The sequence below is a fragment of the Takifugu flavidus genome, chromosome 2, assembly GCF_003711565.1.
Source record: "Takifugu flavidus isolate HTHZ2018 chromosome 2, ASM371156v2, whole genome shotgun sequence".
Classification (NCBI taxonomy): domain Eukaryota; kingdom Metazoa; phylum Chordata; class Actinopteri; order Tetraodontiformes; family Tetraodontidae; genus Takifugu; species Takifugu flavidus.
The window spans coordinates 15,569,306-15,589,317 of NC_079521.1; the positions used below are offsets into that span (position 1 = coordinate 15,569,306).

General features: G+C 39.0%; 1 protein-coding gene across 4 annotated transcripts in view; it reads left to right on the forward strand.

Annotated features, from left to right (window-relative positions):
* The window catches only part of ankrd11 (ankyrin repeat domain 11), a 68,774-nt gene that overhangs the window by 14,712 nt on the left and 34,050 nt on the right, over window positions 1-20,012 (forward strand). For 3 of the 4 annotated variants that reach the window (XM_057025628.1, XM_057025625.1, XM_057025627.1), the window contains exon 2: window positions 2,284-2,364. The exons of the other annotated variant lie outside the window; for it this stretch is intronic. The gene's annotated coding sequence lies outside the window, so the exon portion shown is untranslated. The remainder of the gene's footprint in view (window positions 1-2,283; window positions 2,365-20,012) is intronic. 4 annotated transcript variants of the gene reach the window in all.

A 20,012-nucleotide genomic window follows, 5' to 3' on the forward strand; every position in this document is an offset into this window, starting at 1 on the left:
CAATGTTAACATAAATAATTTAATATCTTTTTAGTGGTGGAACTGAATTTGTTTCTTAGATTTAAGCGATTACAATAATGTTTACATTTAGTATTAATTAAATTATTATTTCAGGAGTTCATAAACAGTTTTTCTTCATAACAAAACAACACATACATTTATAGTTATAATCGCAGGATATGACTTGTTGAGTCAATAGCTACTTTTTAACTTCATAGAGCTGTTGAAGCTGGCAGCTTGTTGCTTTTGACTGTTGGTCCTCACTCGTTTGGGAAGTTTTGAGGTCAAATTGGTGGAACAAATATGCATTTGGATTAGGAATGGAGCATGATAATCCCTGTGTATCGCAGCACTGGGCCTTTTGTTAACCCCCCCCCCCCCCTTCATATGCCCTAAATTCTGACACTGACTTGTCTTCATAAGGCCCGTTTCCACTGCAGACACTTTGGTGTATCTTTACAGGGAGGGGCCATTGGTGTGTGTATCCAATGTAGGAAGCTTTCCCGAATCAGCCATATACGAGAACTTTTGCAGAACTGTTATTAACCGAGTTCCTGCTCCTAGGTACGTAGATTGGCCTCAAAAAGCTCTGGGGTGGGGCTTGGGCTGTATCAGCTCCAAAGGGCTAAATGTAGAGCACGATGTGACATGGATCCCAACAGAAGAGCCTTGCAGACGCTGCTTCTCCAGTTCATTGCCTCCACTACCATGTATACAAACACAAACCAGAACCATTGCAACTGCCTGTATTCTGTATTTTATAAGTACAACACATAGTTTTACTTAATAATTATTACCACCCTGATGTGTACACAGATAAAGCTTGCAGTGATACATCAGAACAGAAAATGCAATGACAGCGATTAACTGCAAACTTTACACCGTTGGAGGAAATCAGATTCTCTTAGAATTTTATGCCTCAGCTCCTTTCATATTTTCCCCAGTTTGTTATTGTTTTCTTTATTGTTATTTTTGCTTTTGGTGGCTCACCCAGGTGACATCACAGTTGAAACTCCCGCCCAACCTTTAGAACTTGTGACCTTGCCGAGGGGTTCTACGTACACCCGTATGGGAGACACAACCATTGAGAGGACCAAGTGGGAGTACTGGTTCCTTTCACAGTTCTGCCTGCACTATTTAACAGGAACTCCCACAGGAACTTCCACAGTGGAAATGTGTCTATTTGGTTTTGTTTGTTGCCCTGTACTCCCATTAGACGGAAAATGATCACTATGGGTAACGACACATTCTTTTTACCGTATTATTGTTGTTGATATGAGTGTAGCCGTAGGTATATAGTTAATGATATCTTCACGTTATGACTACCTGATAGGTATTTGAAATGGTATTTCATTCTTTCAAGTATTCTTCTTTCAATGCATGAATTTATTTACTCAGTTAATTAGTGGTTTTTGTATTGACAAAATGTGAAAAATAATTTTGTAAATGTTTCCAGAACAGTTCAGAATATACTTGAGACCCACAGTGTGTTGAATCATAAATTTTTGTTAACCAAGAGAGTTTTATTTGGAACAATTATTCTATTGTACTATTCACCAAATAGGATTGGATTTTTGGCCAAGTACAACATTGCAAGTAGAAAAAACAGGGAGAATTATCCATATTGTAGTTATTTTCTGTTGAGTCCATCATCTTGTGTTAGTATTTGAAGCATAAACTACACAAAATTTGTCATTGTGTCACTTGTGATGGAAAATCCGCATATGGCAGTGGTTAGAGGGAATGGGTGTGCCAGTATGGCTCCCTTATGCACTCTGGAACAGTAGCCCTGCCAGCTACTGTTAATGGGGTGTTTAGGTGCATTCACGTCTACAGACACACCAGTGGGACTTGGCTTACCTATGTATTTTACCTTGTTTACCTGAGTATCAAGAAAAATCCCAAATAATGTGGAAAAATATATTTAGAATTTTGGGTTTAGTGAAGTTTTTTTCTTTTTTTTTAGTTTCCTTAATCAAACATTGGCCTGTATTAATTTCTGCAGTAGAGACTATAAAACCAAACCGAAGGATTGAATTGAGTCAAACATGTCCTGTTTTCCTAAGGCTTTGGTGCTTTCAGATATCTAAAGTATTAACTCTCATCACAGACCTCTAACAACAGGTGTTGGCAACCTGGCCTGTGTAAAATCCTCTTTCCAATTACGCTACAATCTGATCTGTGCGCAGGACAAAACTCCTGATTCCAGTGCTGTGTTGACTAGGACCATCACGTTGTTGCCTTCAGCTGTGATTGATGTTTGATTCCCTTTTTGTTTTTCAGGTATCTGTGGACTTGGTGCCAGCTAGTGTTTTTCTAAGTTGGATTTTGGCCCATTGACATTCTCCCACAGCCATGGAATCGGTATGTTGACTAATTATTTTCTTTGAAAGTGTAACGATCAGGCTCTGCCCTTTTTTAATGACTCATTGCAGCAGCAGTTCGTGTCTAAAGGATGATCGTTTTGGCAGCGTTTGTCCTAAAGTGATTTTGTTGTCATCATAATTAATGGCATACAGTACAATTTAGTTGTGTGTTCGTGGAAGTGCTTGTAAGTTAAAAATGTTGGATTTGATTGACACGCTATGCTATATAGATCCCTCCATATCTGAAGGTATAGACAGTGTCTAAAATATTGCCTTCTTAGGGGATCATTCCCTTTGAAATGGCATGTGTGTTGTAATTTTGACTTGCATCTTGTAATTTTGTTGGGTAAAATGCAAGACCATTACGGAGAGATTTTTTTCTATAGTTTTAGGACATGCACGGGCTTATGCACGGGACATTAACCACCATGCTAAAGACGTGTTACTGATGTTTCTTGTATCAACAGGCCATCGCAAATTTTAGCAGCCAACAGAATCTATTAACAAATAGGCTTACTGCATGCACAAACTGCTCTCATCCCTTTTTTGGAAGGTTTGTGTCTTTGTTCATGCACATATTGGACGGAGATATGTTGGTCACTAGTACTGGGTCGGATATTTTCAACGAAATCCCTCCATTGCTCACTGACATGAGCTGCGTTTGTGTCCGTACCGTCAACTAGCTGCTCTTAGAGCAATGAGTGACAGTGGAAGACAGCTTTTTAATATTTTGTGGTTAATAATACATGTGTATACACTGGGTATGACCCTACAAGAGTGTTAATGATGTCGAATTTTCTGAGTTGCATCACTGTAGCATAACTCTGGTGTCATCATGTTTCTATACATGATAAACACAGCAAAGTAGCCCCTGTAATTCTAATGAATCTGTATCGTTTTCCTTTTGTTCCACTTGCTTTATTATACCAGATGCCGTGGTTGTATGTACAGATACAGTACATTCTCATTCACTCACACTCTCTATATATAGCTCTCTATTTCTATTTCTCTGGCTCTTCACCCCTCCTTCATCTCATGTGATACAATCACATGGTTTCCCAGCAAGCAGCTAACTAAATCAGAATCAGGTTTTTATTTTTAGCTTTTTTAAATCCTCCACCTGGTCGCTGTTTAGTAGAACATACATGTAGGTATCCTTTTCACTTGTCTTTCTCTCACATTCTTTATATCTATGACATAGCGTTGGAATTTGCTTTTGGGCCTCGATTCAGCATTGGCTGAAACTGTGTTCCTACTACTAATTTGGCTGTCTGATGCTTTGAGTATAATTTGCTTTATAAATGAAACAAGGATTTGGAGCCATTGTGATAACTTTAATGTGCACACCATTGAAACCCTTTTATACATACAGTTTTGTGTCCATATTTAGAAAAACAAATGCTTATTGTTACAAAAAACATTTAATTTGTAAAGATTATTGTTCAATTAACACAAAAACTACACTTCAAATTGACAAGGTAAACTACAAATGTGATTGTGATGGTTTGCCAAATATATGAACCTAGTAATAGGATAGTTATACTCAATTTCTTCTAAAAAATGTGATGTCTGGTACTGTAGTTTAATCAGATCAAATGACATTTAAAACACTGCATCTGTGGCTCGATTCTCGCTCAGAATTGTTGTCACTCTGCGTGTCAGTGTTAGCACCACCCACCTCCAGTCTGCAGCGCATGCACACAAGCTTACACATTGTCAGACAGATTATCGGCCACAACGAATAAAGGGAACTTTAGAAGAGAGCTAATGTTGAGCACAGATGCCACGCAATGACTGTACCATACACAGCTGATTCAAAAAGAGTGCATTTAAACTGCATTTTCAAAACCATAACCATCTTCCACAACCCTGTAGAGGGTGGATTGTCCACACACTCGCATCTTTTGAGCATATGAACTTATTTCCTCAGAATGAGTAAACGCATCCTTCAACGTTATGTTGTTTCATCGAAGGAACTAAGCAAGAAGACGTATGTGCGTATGGGTTTGTGCAGATGAAAAGCTGAAATTCTTGTAATCACACCTTCTTTGCTGATTCTCGCACAGCTCCCCTTCTGTCTCCATCTCAAAAGAGGGGCTTGTTCCTCTGTAAGGATTAGTGTGTGCAGCAGCTCTGAACAGGGAAGTTGGCCCTGTCAGTCACATTACATAACTCGCCCCCGGTTGTGCTGCTTGGCCTGGCCCGGTTGGAGAGACAACTATAGATGCTTTGTTTTCCCAGCCTTTCCCTTCTTCCTCCCCTCTGCTGCTGCTCCTCCTCCCTCTCAGGCAGGCTGGATACTGATGGTGTAAAGAAGGAGTCTGTGTGTAGGGAACAGGAAAAGTACTGTAGCATGAAGTGCATCGAAATGCCCTAATAGCAAGATGAATTGCAGGGTACTTTACAATTTTAGAAGAGGAATTTAAAAACTGCCATTAGTTGAATAGTTGCCCCCTTATTTGAAATATCAACTTTGATTGGGTTATTTACTAGACAGGTTTTATAACTGCATTGCAAGCTCACTGTATAAAATCCCATGTTTGGGCAGTGTTTTGACCCTGATGTGCAGAGTCAATAAATAAATATTAAAGGTTTAAAAAGGTTCCAGTCCTTTTGAGACATAGATGGCTGTTAGAAAATGTTCAAGGTTGACATATTGTGATAGTAGTATTCCTCAGATTCATGTTTCTGTGCAAATGCACTGTATAGTTCAAGCCACCCCCACATACACAAACAGTTCTCCATCTGGCAGTCTGCCTCTGGTAGTTAGGAGGGAGTAGAAGGCCAGAATATTCTTTGTAATGGAGGCTTTGACCAGACCAGCGTGCATTCTGTCTTAGAAGAAGTCTGTAAAGATCAGAATAAAAATAAATGCCAGCAAAAGGCAGAAACTTTGCAAAAAATAAAAACTTTTTTTAATTCTACGTTTGAACCTGTTTGTTCTAGAGATAATAAAACAAGCTAGGGTATTGTTGCCTAACTTAAAAGTATTCAAATGGTAGTTATGTTTAACTATGTCTAAATCAGAAAGTGAAGACATTTATTTTTGGTTTCTGGCTCGCATTGGTAATAGGTTAAGACTTACTGGGGGGCCACTGCTGTCTTTCTACAATCAGTATAGCGGTTTCTGCAGTAATAAAGCTATATTTCTAATATTGAAGCCACTTTGTGTCGGGTGTACTGTGTTAGACCAGCAGTGAGACCAGTAGGTTGGATTTGTTATTATCCTGGAAGATTAAGACACAAAATTGCACTTTAAGAGTTAATAACTTTATTTCTATTATATTCCATTAGCTTGATGTAACACAAGATTATTTTGTTCGCTATATAGAACAGAATAAACAAACAGCTGATAATGATTATTGAAAAGAAACTTAAAAAGCATATGTACAGATTGTGGTGGGATTCAGTTTTCTTTTGATATAGTTCATATTTTGGCAAAGATGCAGGGTTTTGGTTTGGGTTCATTAAGAGATTGTTTTCATTCTTGCTGGGAGGTTTTACTTTCCATTCAACCACTGTTTTCCCACAAGCTTGAACACGTGTTAAAACATGATCCAGATCTAATGGTTAAAATGATTTTGGCTCTGGGTTGCTTCTCAGTGTGGGGTCTCTGGGGGCAGTGTTGTGTTTCCAGGTATCTAGATATTCTATCATAAACTGGAACTGTGTATTTTAAACATGCTACTTTCACCATTACAGTGTCCTCTAGCCATTAGCTTGTGTCTTCCGGTAGAGTTGTAAGTCTTTGGGACTTACACTTTCATTTAATTCATTTTCTCCCCATTAGAGTGTTAACTGTTTAATTTTAGAAAATAATTCTAAAGCTCTAGTTGTATGTGCTTATTTTACCATTTCAGCAGATTTTTGTTTCTTTCTTCTAGAAATTGCACAAATGTGCCATTTTTAAACTGTAAATTATACATCGGAACCCCAAAACACCTTCCAAGGCACTATATGGCATTTGAAAATATTCAAATTGAAAGGTTTTCAATATTTGTATGAACTTTGTATTTGGACAGTTCAATAGATAGATTGGATAGTTGACATAGAGTTAAGTCCTGAGATAATTCTATTACAGGTTCCAACTATTTTTTTTATTTTCTTTGTTGAGACTAAAGGGGAAGATAATCATCTTATTTTTCTGATTCAGTCGGTACGCTATTGTTGAACTCAGACGTCGGCCACAGTCTGGCCATACTTTCCTGTCCTTCTCATAACCACAGAGCAGTGACCTTGGTTTCAAGTAGCTGCACTCTGTTAGAAAGCCAACACCTCTCCTGGGATGGGCTAACCTTGTTGTCTAACATACTGTAAGTCTGCACACCCTTCTTTGTCTCTCTTGCTGGCCCCTCACAAAGGGGCCCATTAGTCCCCCGTCCTAAGTCTGTTTTCTGTGTATAAGTCATAGAGGTGTAATAGATATCTTATTTCTGCCAATATGAAGTCATTCTAACCCCCAAATTGGCTTTGTCCATGGGTAGAGTGTAGTCGACAATACAATACGGAGATCTATAAAGCATTAGAACATCGTGGTCCACAGAAAACACAATAGTATAGATGACTTAGTCATTCACACCTCAAGTGTTAACCATGGTGGTTGTCGGATGTGATAATTCAAACACTGTTGTATGTCTCTTATTAATTGTGAAATTCCATATTTTTATCGCCGGTCACACTGTCTAGAAGGGGCTAATTGGCTGGATGTTGTCTTTGGTGAATAAATAAAGCTGAATTACTACAATTCTTCTGCAGTCTCTGTGTGTGAGAGACTACTAACTACATTAGCAGTCAGAAGTGTTTTACATATTAACTACATGACCGCTACTATGAAATTATACATAATAGTATTGTGCACTAGTCTTGGTTCATATTCAGAGTAAAGAGTTCAGGGAATTGGGACCCCTCCCTCTCCAGATGTTCATTGCTGACCATATATTTGAACAATGAGCACCCACTCTTGGATGCGGGAGCAGCCTTACACACCGTTGTCCCCTGCCTTTATGTTTCCTCCTTTGATTCTCAGCTGCAGTTTGGCTGTGTACACTTCATACATTAACCAAGGCATAATAACAATTGCAATACTTATAATAGTACTCTAGCTGTTGTGTTCTTCAGCTTTTAGTTCCAATCCTTTTCTCATACATGTGCGTTTATGCTGCTATGGTGGTGACATAATATGAAAAAAGCTGATATAAACAGGGACAGTACCGTATTTAGAAGAATTAATTATGCTATAGGTGTTTTAGAACATTGATGAGGAGAGGTTGCAGTAATATAGACAGGCAACTATTGAATTGGTTTTAATGGAAATACATAAGATCAGCTCATTCATCTCATATGTACTGTCTCATGTTTTAATTGCCTAAGTGTAAAATATATAGTTAAATCTTAACCAGTGACACAGCACTCTACATTCACACCCCATGAGTGCATGTTGGACACATCAGACCCATCTTCTCTTCTTACCTTTTGAATTCATTATTCATATTGGTTTTAGGTTTTAACATATTTTCAGTTAAATCTTTGTGGATTCATCCATTTTTTGTTAAAACTGCTCCTTATTATTAATCACTTATTCTTTAAAGCTGTAGCGTAGATAAAGCCAACCAAAAATACTTTCTCATCAGCCTTTTATCATTAGGTTTTGCTCAAATGTTGTCTTAAATTGGAAACAAGGTAAAATGTTGAGGCATTTGTTTTTGATATGTGATGTCTAGCATTGTGTTTTATGCCCTGCGTCTGCCTGAACTGTGTAAAGCTGAGCCATATCCAGTGGACAAGTAGGAGGACAGATGAGGAAGCAGATGGATCGCTTTGGACTTAACCCTTCCCACGGTATTTCATCCCCTTGGCCCTCCTCTTCCAATCTGCATGTCTTTACAGAGGAAAAAGAGCCGAATGGGGGTGTTTATGTGTGGCTTGGGGGAGGGGAGCTAAATGTTTTGCTATTAGTACCGAGCAGAGAAAGCAAGATGGCTTTCAGCAAAAGGCCTCTTTGCTGTGTTTCGCAATAGACGCTGCATGTTTACGCTGGACTGTGCTTACACGTGCTTCTTGCCTATATTATGTTGCTCTTGATCTGTCTTGGAGCTGTTTCATGTAAAGCAAAGTGGCAATGTCCTGGCATGGAGTGCCCGCTCAGACCTTCACACACATTTGATTATCAAGGTGCTGCCGCTGGGTCTGGCTGCAGTAAACAACACTCACAATCATGATAAATGTTACACAAAGCTGGTTATCAACTTAAAATTACTCAAAGATTCATTTAGAACTCGATAAATAAATAGCTGAGACATGCACAGCTGCAGTAGTCGGGCAGAAATGTGGCAAATATTTTACAAAACTGGCTGCATATGATGAGATGAGAAAAATGGTAGTGTGCCTATTATCAGCAGTTGATCCAAGGTACCGTCACTCTTTATTTTATCCAGTAATTCATAAAACTAAAATGTAAATCCCAATGAAAATGTGAATAACCAACTCTGTCTGCTGATCTTTGGACATTGACTGAAGCATTGTGCATCTTTTTATGGAACCAATAGCTTCAATTATCCATTGCATTTGTTATTAGCAACCTTTATTACAACCACTGCCCACTCACTGCTCTCTGGCTTCCCACTTCTGTCTAGCAATACTAAGAGTTGAGTCCAGCTTAGTGGTTGGTGGTAGGATAGACATCTGCGGCCCTGTCCATTCTCTGTGGACTCCATCACTGTCTTTTTTAAATATCCATAACAGACGGAGATCAGGAGAGTCACAGAGGGGTGGAGACACGGCTTTTGTTTAAGAAATGTCACAGGTCTATAGCGCTACTGAAACTAGCATCTGTGGGGGATGGGAAAGGTTCGTCACGTGGCCCCACTAAAAACGCACAGTTTTGAAGGACTTTGATGTATTTCAGTGACAGTAATGATAACCAGAATCCTCTAGCAACTTTGTTCTCTAGTACTTCTCATCATATTTAATGTATGACATCATCTGGAAAAAGTCATAAAATGTTGGAATTGTATATAGTGGTTGGTTCTGAATGAGTGGATAAAGCTATAAATCGTAATCACTCAAGGCTGCAGAGAGGTTTGTGATCCAGCTATGTTAGAGTCTTTGTTACTGTTCACTCATTGCTTCTTAGATTGACAGAAATAACACTTATACTTTCACATAAGCCTCATTAAAAGTTTTTGTTTTTTTCTTTTCATCTGTAGGGGGTTAGATGGATTTAAAGCTCATGTTTCTGTGTGAACTCTAGACTGTAGAGACAGACAATTCTTTTTGCTCTATCAGTATACACCCACACACCATTGAAATCAATGGTCCAAATGCATTCATTTTCTGGGCATCACAAATATCAGACAAGTTCTTACATGAACTTGTCTGATACTTGTCTGGCTCCAGCTACAGAAACATCTGACATTTGATATATTTATTTTTCTGTAAAAATAATATGACTTAACATCGAGCCCTGTACCCAAAATCTTCTGGTCCAAACCTTCTTCTTTCTTTCCAATACCAGCATTGAGAGACAAAGAGAGGAGACAGAATCAAATATGGAAAAGTTAGAGTACATGGCATAAATGTGACACCATTGATGATTTGTAGATTCTTTATAAATATTTAAAGGTCAGAGGTTAATCATGGGGCACATCTTCTGTCTCTGTGATACATTTAAATTGCAGGGAATGAAATATTCAGGTATTTATTAATGATAATTATTATATTTATTCTGCTTGTTGGTGGCTGCTGTTCATGATAACAATTTTTCCAAGACTTAAATGGATGTGTTAGCATCACCATCTTTTAAACTAGCTCCACATTTTGCTCCCTTTAATGTCAAATAGGCTCCAAAACAACATAAAGCTCTGAGTAATTTTATTTCTAGTAATGCAGTACTGGAAGGCACTGACAAAAAGTTCTTTTACATAATAATTACCGGTAAGCTTGTTTAATCGTGTAGTTTAATCTGTGCTAAATGTTTTTTTGGTCCTTGCATTGAATTTGATAAAGTCCAGCATTTCTGCCACAGATTGCTTTTTTCTTTGGCCATACGGGACTGACTCATCACGTCCACCCTCGCATTCATTGTGTTTGGGTGTGCGTGTAATGGCTTTGTGTGGCAACGATGTGTTAACATAAGACATCAGAGGTGTGGTTGTTGTCCATTTTAGTCCATACAGTTATCTGATGCTCCTGGACATATTACAAATGGGACATATTGGAGCGAGGCTTTTTAATTTTTTCCATTGGTAGTAACTCCACCCTTTGCAAACACCATTTATATTTAGACTGGTACCTTTAGTGTGTCTGTGTTTAGCTATGCTTTTGTTTAACATGCATAAACTAATGTATTGCAGACAAATAATGATAACACAATAGCTTTGTGTATGTCGGTCATTCATTAGTTGTGTGTAAATATCATGTAATTTTTTTCTATTTTGGAAAATTAGTAAGCACGTATTTATTAATTATGAGCGTATCTACCTTCGGTTTAGTACAACTTAACATTACAGAACAAATGCTTGTCGGTCAGTGAATGCAGTTCATCTCCAAATCAATGTATAGACTAATTATTCAAGCTATGACTGATGATGTTTAGTTTTTGGATAACTTGTGCGACCCGAATTCCATCCTTAAATTCAAAAGCTTCAGTTCCTGGTTCTGTCTCATTTCAGTCCTGATCTGATGCAATAGCATTCAGTCTATTGCAGTGGTTCCTTTTCAACATGTTTTACGTTATAACACCAGTGAGCCAAATTGCACCTCAGTCTACTGACAAGGACAAGAACTGTTACGGGAAGAAGGTCGTAATTTACCGCAGTAGCAGAGGAACCTTCCGAGTCCACAATAACACAATAGATGCTGAGTGATGCAGATACAGAATGTACAAGCATAAACTTTCTTAAAGCCTTATCCTTGATGAAACCAAAAAGTATCGATGAGTCTTGTGTATGATTCGCCTTGAATTTGTTATGCACTTTACTCTCCTGACCAAAAATTTGTATTTGTGCATGGTATGGTTGTTGTCCAATGTTCGAACACCTTTTCATCTAAGGATTTTTTTTAAATTTGATTTTTACCTTGTTTCTTACTGGAGGCGTCAAAACTGAATGAACACATATGAAATTAAGTGATGAACAAAAAATGGCCACCAGAAACATTTGGGTGAAAACAAAAACCGCACTTTTGTGCCATTTTCGCTCCGAACTTTTCAAAATACCTTTTCACTGAGAGCGTAGCCAGCAGGCTGCCACAAATAGATGTTTCTGCTATTGGCACTACCCAGTCGGATATTCAGCACAGCTCCCCTCCTTACTGTCCAAATATGTGGGCAGAACAGTCCAGAAGTGGTCTGAACACCTTTAGCATAATGTGTCATACCCTTCTCTATATTAATGTAGCTCAATATGAATGTAGCTGGAAGCACAATATCTGCATACATATTAACTCTTGCTGTTATTAGTGTTAACCAACAAGCGAACATTTTGAGCTAAATGTGACCGCCCACCCTCCTCTGCAATCTACCGCCACAAAAGGATTCCAGTCCTGTGGAAAACACTGAATTGGCACAATAATTTCTTTTGGTGTCCTGGCTTTTGGCTTTAGTTTTTTCAATTTTGGTTTAGCCAAGAATTTTAATTTCTGCTCATCCCTACAAAAAAAGTGTTCAAGAACTTAAAACCTGTTTTATAGTTTATATTCTTCAAAATAACCAGCCTTTGCTTCAGCAAATACTTAGCACACCCTTGGCATTCTCTTCTTGAGCTTCAGTAAGTAGTCACCTCAGATGGTCAAATAGTGGTGGAAGGTGTTTGGGGTCTTTATCCTGTTGAAAAGCAAATGTTGGTCCAACTCAAGGCAAACTGGATGGGATGGCATGTTGGTGCTGTGGTAGCCACGCTGGGTGAGTTTTGAATAAATCCCCAACAGTGTCACACACAAAGCACCCCACACCACCTCCTCCATGTTTCACAGTAGGAACCATGGATGTAGCAACCATCTGTTCACCTTTCTTCACCTTCTTTTTAAATCACAAAGACACTCAGCATCTCAAATTTCATTATCAGCCCAAAGTACAGATTTCCACTGGTCAAATGTCCATCCTTTGGCTTTCTTGGAATTTAACACATTTTTTTGCTTGTTTTTTTCTTATTAGAGGTGTCTTAGAAGCTATTTTACCATAAAGGCCTAAATTGTTATCTCTAAACAGTTCATGTAAAGATGTCTCTGTTACTAGATATCAGTGTGGCATTTATTTGAACTCTAATCTGAAGTATTTGCAATTTCTGAGACTGGTCTTCCTTTCCTGGGGCAGTCTGGATCAGCTGACCTTTAATTCTTAGAGTAATGATTTGCTCTCCTTTCTCTTTACTTGGCTGATTGGTTCTTGCCATAATATAGACTTGTCAAATAGAGCTGTCAACTGTGTACCAACCTTACTTCTGCATAACACAACTGATGGTCCTAGCCCCATTTAGTAGGCAAGAAATTCCATAAATTAACCTTGAAAAGGCGCATCAGTGAAATGAAACCCACTGATAAAACCATTATGAGGTGACTACTTCATAAAGCCTAGACAGAAGGCCCAGCTTCTGCAAAGCTGTCATCAAAGCAAAGGGTAGCTATTATTAATATTATTATTAGGGGATAGGGGGTGGTTTCGGACACCGCTCTTGTGAATTTACTATACCGTCAAAATTTACAGCAAGCAACTTGGTGACGATATCTCCATCTTGGCCAAAGGGATTCACACTGGGTTCTCTCCTCCGCCATCCATCACGCGGCATTCTGTGGTTGTCGTTCTGAGATTTGCGTGTTGCCGGCACATGTCAACGAGGTCCCAAACATGCAGACTGAATCAAGTATTGTTTCATTTGTCTCTTTTTAATTTGCTAAAAAGAAGCAACACACATATCCATACCTTTTGCTTAAATCAAGTGTGCACTTTACCTTTCAATCAATTCTTTACCATTGCAAACGATTTGTAATCAGTACGTTGGCGAGCACATATTGATCACATAAATCTATTCCCTGATGTATTAGGTGAATCATTACTTTGAGGAATCTTAACTAGAAAATATATTTGTGAGTTATTTTGCATATTTTTGATGAGTTCCATTTTCCTCATTGCAACTGTTTTCCCCGATTAAAGGTGACTTAATGCTTAGTTCACCTGTAAACTAGTTGGCCACAAATGTGCAGAGTTGAGTGCCAGCTGAACTGAGAAATGGGTTACAGCACAGCAATGAAGAAAACACACTGCCTGATACTCCTCTATCGGAGGAGAAGGACAAAACAGCATTAGAGTAACACTCTATATGCCTCATCCTTTAGTCTTTTTTATATAACCAACCTGCTCACGTTACTGGGAGACAACAGTAGTTCTAGTCTATTAATTAAAACCTTTTTCCTTCGATTTTAACAGTAAATAGAAAATCAAGTCAGAACAAACCACAGTCAACTAAAAAGACAAAATAAAACAGACCTTGCAACAACAACTTCACAGTGGTATGTATCGTATGTATCAGGGAAGGTAGATGGCAACACCCCGTATGTGTCCTTTGTCATATTTTTGAAAATGCTTGTGTCTTTGTTGGTGAAGGAGCTGAGGCTACACGTCCTAATGGTGTTGGGGATTATGAATAAAATTAGGCTGAATGCTTTTTCACCTATAGGAGACCAGTAGGAGACATACAGACACTAACATTTTCACAGTGCATCAAAGAAAGGCAGCCATCACCACTGTGGGTTCATCTGAAGAATATCCCATGCAGCATGTGTGCTCACCTTTGAGCACTGCCCCACGTTCCCTCTTCAATCACCACCACGTAAATGGATGAACGAGCAGAAGTAATAGTGTATCTGCAGAAAAATGTGATGTATTTTTTTGGAAATATATCAAATCTTGTCTGTTTGTTCTTGAAGTGTTCTCCAATGTACAACCTAGATATTATGAAGAAATTTGTGCCATTAAGAAAATAAGATGCTTTTTGGTGTATACATAGCTCAATTTTAACAATATATAGTAAAATTGCCAAAATAAACGTGACTATGGCAGAAAATGAAGGCTTATTATCGTGCTTCCTTGTATGCATATTATGCAAAAGGCATAAGAGAAAAGCTGCAGCTGTTGTGCTATTAAGTGGTATATGCTTGTGCACTCCCACCAAGTACCTATGTAACACCACTGTAGCCCCATGAGTGCAAAGAGGGATGTTAGCAGGTGGAGCAATCAGTGATGTGTTTAATTACACTGGATTTGGCTGTAAATTCCTTAGCCTGTAACTCCTAAGTAATAATGGCTAATGGAAATAGCCACTGTGTCCTTTTCTGTTTCTTTGAGTGGTTGCTAAAACTGTTGACTGATTGTCTCCAGGCAGAAGAAGCCAGCTCACACTCATTGGTCTCTTGCACTTCCCCTCTACCGATTCACTGGCTTTCGCAGTCTGCACAAACGTGAGCTTGAATAAATTGTCACACACACACAGATTATCTTCCCAGGATGTTATTTTGTGCAGGGAGGATGTTTGAAATGCCAGTCACAGACACACTGCACCCTCCCCCACCCACTCTCCCACACCACAAATATAATGTAGCATTGAGCAGCAGTGGAAGAGTGCAGTCTAGTTTTTAAGAGCACTGCAGGGTTTTTTTTCTCTTGCTTTGAGCATGTCAGCGCTGTGACAGTGTGGAGTAACAAGGCAAAACTTAAGCTGTTCTCATAGAGAGACTTTAAATACGTGCTGGTTTACAACACTGTTTTTCAAGCCATACCGTTTTTTTCTTCCAGACCCTCCCCTTTGTCGTTCTCATTTTGAAGCATTCTCTGTGTTTAATCAATCATTAAATTTACTTTGCTACATCTTGCCTTTCCCTCGAACAGGGAAGGATTAGCTATCTAAGGCAAAGACGAGGAAGTCTGAGCTCGGCCGAGGCATTGACAGAGTAGTGAGACCCAGCAGGAGTGCGAGCAACTAAATATAGAGTGCTTCTTTAGAGCACTGATGATGTCACAGGCCAGAGAAGAGAGGGAAGGCAAACAGGGGAAAAAAGAGAAACTGCACAGCTCGGAGGCAGCAGTCACACTCTTAGTCATACTCTTCTGGTGTAGTTTTACAAAAAGCAAATATATCCAGAGCTTCATTCGAAACCTCGAAATGACAAATGCTGTTGTCTTCATCTTGTTGTAGATCAGTATTTGCTTGTGCCTACTCGCATCTGGGAAAATTTTCATTTCAACATCTGCACCGTCTCAACCTTTTTACGCCGATAAGCCGATTGTCTTTCCAATACGTAAGAATCCCACTTAGTCTAAGGCACGTGCCTCAAAACAGCCCCAGCGGCCAAGTAAAACAAGTATTTACTTTGAAGTTGAAAAGACCTCAAAGTAAACTATGTGCATGCGATGACTAAATTTGCCCTGGACTATGCACTGAACATTTAATATTGACAAACAGTTGCAAAAGCATAAAGCTGTGCTTCTTTATGATGTGTATTCAAATCCTGTTCATGTATTTTGCCATCTTTATTTCCTGTTTTTACCCTTTTTCTGTTCCTGTTTACGTCTCACTACAACAGCTGTCCGAGCCCACCACACAGTTGTGGAGTTGAGAATTATTGCTGTGCCTGACGCATGATGGTAACATTTTCTTTGTTTTCTATAAAGTAGATATTGGGTAAATGGATGGTTTAGTTTCTGGTTAGGTTTTAAGAAGAAACATGTAAACAGAATGAAAATCCCTGGTGTTCATAGACCTGCACATGCTTCTCATGTGATCTGATGAATTGTGGCTTTCTTCTCTAGGTTGCTAGGCAACGTGCTGTTACGGACTCATAATCTTTGATTTTAGCGCAGAAAGAGGAGAATGGAAAAGAACGCAAGGTGTTTCAGACTGCATGCCTAGAATTATCTTCGAATTATAATAACAAGCTGCAGACTTCTACCTTTCTCTAACATTAAACTAAATATGTGCTTTTAAAATTGTCACTTTGCCATTACAATTAATTTTCAAGCCTGTTGCCTCCTTGGGAGCAATGTTTGAAAAATAAAACAGAGACTACGGCTGTGTCCGAAACCACCCCCTATACCCTACATAGTGCACTAAATAGTGTAGAAGCCATTTTGAAATAGTGTCCGAATTCTTAGTGAGCATCGCTGGACCCTATGTAGTGCACTCAATGTATCCCACAATGCACTGCGAAAAGTAGTGTACAACCGATGCACCCGAACACGGTGATATATCCCATCAGCCTTTACGGTATCACGTGATAATCTGTCAATGGCGGGTAAACGAGGAGAGATGATGTACAAATGTATGTATGTTATTATTATTATATGCTATTTGTTTCACATATCTTACTAGAGCGTAAAATTCTTTCACTTTAGCGGAACATTGCTGCCTCCATTTTAAATATGTTTTTGCCTTTATTTATTTATTTATTTATTATTTATATTCAATATTTTAATCTATTATTATTATATAAAGATAATAATAGGGTAAAATATTGCATTTTCAAAGAAACGACCGCTGAATGTGTTTGGATATGTTTCGGATGGGTTAAAATAATTAAATGGACCTGGCCGCTTTTCCCGGCAACCAGTTCGTTATTATTATGCGACATTACGTCATTTTACGTGCGCCGTAGTGTCCGTACTGTCCGAAAGCTAACTTTGAATTGAGTGAGCTACGTAGTTCACTCAATCACAGTAGTGAGTAGGGAACGAGTGTGTGGTTTTGGAAACAGCCAAGGTTGTTGTTGAGGTGTGGACTTGTCCAGAGGTTTACCCTGCCTTCGCCAATATGTAGCCGAGATAGGCTCCAGCACCCCGCGAAGGAAATAGTGGTCAAAAAAAAAAATTCTTATGTGAATCTTTCACCTTTTTTACTCATGTAGGAAACAGTTAAAGGCTGAGAAATGCAACCTTTAAACAGAAAATGCACCATCAAAAACACCGATAGCAGGAGGCAGTTCAGAGGAGAAGGGGTGCAAGAGTTGACACCGAGCTGATAAAATTAGCATCCTGTTTATGTAGTAATTAACTGAGCTCAAGCCAAGTGGAGGAATGGAGACTTACTCTTGGTTCAAAGTGTTTTTTATTTTCGTCATCGTCTGTCAGGTAGCGTTCCGACTGGACAGGCCACAGATTTGGCTCCAGGCTACTGGCATAGTCCCTTTCTGGTCATTCAGTTTCTTGCTTTAAGAAACTTTATCTAAATTAAGATCAGAATTAGGTGTCAGCAAAGTTTTGTTTTCACTATCTCCATGCTTATTTCAAGTTGGGAATTACTTGACCAAGTTTCATACAATGTCTCATATTTGTACCTTTATATTTGCTAAGGTATTTTGACTTTGAATGGCTTAAATGACTTTGAATTGACTTAGATGGCCAGTGAGTGTCACATGTATAGTCTTATAGCATTATATCACTGTGACTACTTTGACAATGCAGCCAATATAATGTTTTAACAGCTATAATGCTGTTCTTTGCCTTGTTTAAAGCCACGTTCCCACATCGCCAGAGACTGAACCGCATAAACCAAAACTGGCCGTTTTTGTTGCCGTGCACACAGGCCCTAAGAGCATGATGCTCTTGTGGAAATAGTGCAAGACCATTGAAGTGTTTAATCTGGCACCTATGGGTGGCATGAGATGCCTAGAAGCCTGAAATTGTGCCTAAGGTTTACTCCTTTCAGAACACATGTAATAGAAGGAAGTACAACCTCTGTTTGGTTTGGTATAGCACAGCTCTTGGCCAAAGCCTTGAATGTTCAGCAACATGCTGTGGAAAAACTGCACCTCTTCAAAAGTAGCATATTTCCCAAATGTAACGTTCTATTGGTAATCAGAACCTTAAAATGTTTGACCTACATAATCCTATTCACCTGTCACTATCAATATTATCTGTCTTGTTATTCTATCTGTTGTCTTTTGTGTCCTACAGAAGAGGAATGGCAGATGTGAACGAACTTTAAGATAATCTGGTACATGGTGACATTAATGATTTTCCCCTTATAAATAAAGCAAAGTGATGACGAGAGATTCTAACCTCATCAATGTTTATTTTGCTGACATATTTTCATGTGTTAAGTTGATAATGGTAGAGCATAGGCGAGCTCCTTCTTATAATAGCATGTTTTTGAGTATTGTTGATTTCTTGAGTAATTGAAAGAAGAAAATCAAGTAAAGATAGCAGAAAACAGCTGTGTGCCACAGAAGTAGTGCGAGCAGGATGACGAGCCAGCTCGCACCCTAGATGTAATGAAAAGCCTTTGTGTGCTTAATAAGAGTGCTGGCAGTGATCCAACAGTTCTGGCTAGTGTAGGATTAGGCTTGGACAATCAGAACTGCAGGATCAAAACAAGGGGCAGAAACACCAGGGTCATTCTGCTTGCTAGGATACCATCTGCCCTGCTTGCATGCCTGCCGCAGTCAGGGGGAGGGGAACCAAGAGCAGAATGAGAGATGGGAATGGGGGAAGGGCAGACCAGAGCTCTGCAAGCAACAACAATGTGGAGGCTTAGTTAGGCAGCTCTGTATGCAGGTCAGCTTTATTCAGATTAGCATGCAGCACTCTGTCTGTATATATGCATCTACAAAATGGGCCATATTTTATATGGATTAAGACTGTATTTCTATGGTATTACAATATGCAGTTTTTTAAAATATACTGTAGTAGGGCTTGATTTGCAACCTCCCCTGGTTTTGAGGCATGCTTTTCACAATAATGTCATTTTCTAAAATTGTCATGATTTCAACTGCTCACCCATATTATAGTTATTAAAACCACATTTCTGCTCATTTGCATTAGGCTTTCATGTTGATCACCTACTACTAACCTTGGTGGTAAATCTGTAGTCCTTCATAAAACAGTACATTATCATCACGCATATCATGTTATGATTCTGACTTGGGCTAAAGGTTGTGTTGTTGCCCTTCCACAGTTTTATATATTTATATACCAGAATAAATGGCTATGGCTACATTTCTTTGTTGCCATTGATTATATAATCAGATGCATGAAACTTTTCAGAGCTCCCAACACTATTAACCAGTTACTAAACTAGTGTTCTGTCAGCTGGCTCATCAACTCCCCATCGCTCCATGCGCTGTGGGCTTTCTTGAACGGCTCTTTGCTCACTGCTCTGACTCTTGTAGGATCCTAACGAGTGTCTTTTTTTAAATAATGTTTATCGATAAGCATGCTGCTGTCTTCCCTTTATGATGAGTACAGTCTTTTACCTATTCATTTTTCTTTCTATTTTTCTTTTGTTTACTTCGTATAGACTCACTTGTTCCGTTTTTGATTGTCAGATACACATTTCCTGGAGCCTCAGTAACAGACACACAGCTCAGGCTGACACTGACAGTGACATTATTCTGTCCCGCCTTGGTTTTTGCGTCACATAAAATGGGACCACCGACGTGTACACACTACTGGAGTAACATTTCTTCATTCGTTACTCCAGTATGTGTGTCTGCCATTGTCCGAGCTTAAGGAAATTTTAAAAATTCAAATGATTTACTAGTCGTCTGTTCAGGAAGGCCTCAGAAAGGGCAGCCTGTATCAAGTATGACGATGGAGGACAAGGAGAGGACACAGTTCAGGGACAGAGATCAGGACAAACAGGCTATATTGAGGCTCTGGTTGTG